Genomic DNA, 2,764 nt, shown 5'->3' with positions numbered 1-2,764 from the left:
TTATATTCAGAGGTTTCACTTTTATTTGATTAAATACTGATTAAAGCTTGGATTGGGTCACATTACTAGGGCCAAGGCAGGGGGACTCACAGAGAAAATGACAAGGCAGAGGAGTTAGTTGGAGTTTTGAGCTGAAACCCCCAGCTGAAACTTATGCTTTATGGCCTGGTAACTGTAAGTTTATACCCCAAATAAATACCCTTTATAAAAGTCAACAGATTTCTGGTATTTTGCATCAGCACCCCTTTGGCTGACTAATACACACTTTAATGTATTTTTTTGTCAGATAAAGACATTTTAAATTAAATTTTTGCTTGTAAAGAAGATTTAGATGATTTAATCTTACATAAAAAATATATGGGAGTCTCATATGTCCCACTCCCTCCCTTTCCCACACTTTCCCACATTAACAACATCCTTCATTAGTGTGGTACATTTGTCACAATTGATGACAACATATTGAAACATTTTTACTAAGCATTGACTACAGTTTACTTTATAGTTTATGCTCTGCCCACACAATTTTGTAGGTTATGACAAAATATACAATGACCTGTATCCATCACTGCAGTGTCATGCAGGACAGCTCCAATGTCCTGATAATGGCCCAATATAACATGTATTCTTCCTTTTCCCATCCCTCAGAACCAATGGTGGCCACTGCCTTTATATCAATAATAAGAGTTCTTCCATTGATAAAATAATACAATACTATTGTAGAATACTATGTCTGCTTTAGTCCATTGTTCATTCCCCAATCTTGAGGACTTTGGGATGGTAATGCCTACTCTGCTTCTAATTGAGAGGGAACTTAGATCCCATGGGGCAGATGGATGGAACTATCTTTCTAGCAGTTGCAGATACTCTCTGTTTCTTGGGATGGGTGTTGTCCATCATAATCTCTGTCAGTTGTCTTGGGTGAGCCCAGTGAACTGGAGAGTAGGTGTTGCAACTCTGCTGAAATTTAGTGTTCAAGTGGCACATGGATGAGCCAAAGATTTAAGTCTCTTGGACATATATTTAGCAACTATAGCACTAATTATAGGTTCAAATAAAAGGGGCTGAAGAGCCATGTGTAGAGAACCTATAAATGAGTCTAACTCTGTTACATTGAAAAGTATAAATTACAAAGTAAGCCCCACTGACAGGGGGCCAAATTCCTGAGCTTCTCTGATCTGCTTATAGTGTCTGGATGTCTATGTAGCCCTCAGGAGCCCCACTATTTGAGACTGTTTACCCTGGCAGTCAATGATCTATTTTTAATCTCATCCATTGTGTCTTTCATTCCCATAAGATCTGATACTTTTATTTTCAAGCTTTCAAATTCTTCTTTATTTTCATTCAGTGTCCTCTTAATATCCTTCATCTCTTTAGCCATGTTTTCCATTGACTTGAATGGATTTAGGAGATTTGTGTGAACATCCTTTTTTTAAAGATTCATTATTTGTTTCTCCCCCCTTCCGCCCCCCACCCCCCAGGTGTCTGCTCTCTGTGTCCATTCGATGTATTCTTCTGTGACCACTTCTATCCTTATCAGCGGCACTGGGAATCTGTGTTGCTTTTCCTTTTTGGTGCATCATCTTATTGTGTCAGCTCTCCATGTGCGCAGCACCATTCTTGGGCAGGCTGCACCTTCTTTTGTGCTCGGTGGCTCTCCTTATGGGGTGCCCTCCTTGTGTGTGGGGCTCCCCTATGTGGGGGACACCCCTGTGTGGCACGGCACTCCTTGCGTGCATCAGCACTGCACATGGGCCAGCTCCACATGGGTCAAGGAGGCCCAGGGTTTGAACCATGGACCTCCCATGTGGTAGGCGGATACCCTATCCATTGGGCCAAGTCTGCTTCCTGAATATCATTAATTAGTTGTTTTAAATACTGTGTCTCATCAGGATGTTTAATTTTTTCTTTTGGCTGGGTCATATCTTCTTGTTTCTTAGTATGACTTGTAATTTTTTGCTGATGTCTAGGCATCTAATTATGTTGGTGCATTTACTCTGATGGTCAGTTTCTCTCGTGTAGGATTTTACTGTTGGGTGGTTTTGTTACATAGCTCTTCTTTGATTTTTGATTTAACTTATTCTAAATCTTTAAGAACTGTACTGTTTATTTTATCAAAAAAATGGCCCATTAATGGGGCATAGATCAGATTCAAGGGGGCTCAGGATAGGGACAAGAAAGAATCCAAAAAATATTTTTTCTTCACTTTACTGGCATGCCAGCAGATGGTGCTCTTCTGTAACCCTTTAGACAGAGGGGTCTTTTACAACCTCTTTGATGGGTGTTTCTAGGGCAGTTAGAATTAGGATTCAAAGCTGAGCCCTGCTGTTCAAACTCACTGCAGAGAAACAAAACTCAGCCCTCCACTGCACCCTACTTCCCATGGAGGAAAAGATATGCTCCCCTATCACTGGTGGCAGTCAGCCATGGCTTTTACAGAGGCTGTTTGTATTGAGGGTCTGGGCTGGGAAATGTTCTCTGATGTAGGAGAGAGTATCTCACAGTTTTCATTTGGTCTCTTCTTCTCTCTATCCCATTCCCTTCTGGACAATGTAAAGCCTTTTGCTGGTCTGCAGATCCCCAAAGCATCTGCATTGTACTGCTTCTGCCCTTTCTCTGTTGTTTTTGTAAGAAACATGAGCTCTGTCCACCTACTCCAATGTCATCTTCCTAGAATTTCTCTAGAACTGTTTTCTTGGTTTATCCCTTAAGCCCTCAACCAGTTACTGCAACACTTTAACTGTTTCAGGAGTATTGAGGAAAATGG

This window comes from Dasypus novemcinctus, chromosome 25, assembly GCF_030445035.2.
Source record: "Dasypus novemcinctus isolate mDasNov1 chromosome 25, mDasNov1.1.hap2, whole genome shotgun sequence".
Classification (NCBI taxonomy): Eukaryota; Metazoa; Chordata; class Mammalia; order Cingulata; family Dasypodidae; genus Dasypus; species Dasypus novemcinctus.
This window is presented reverse-complemented; position numbering follows the sequence as displayed.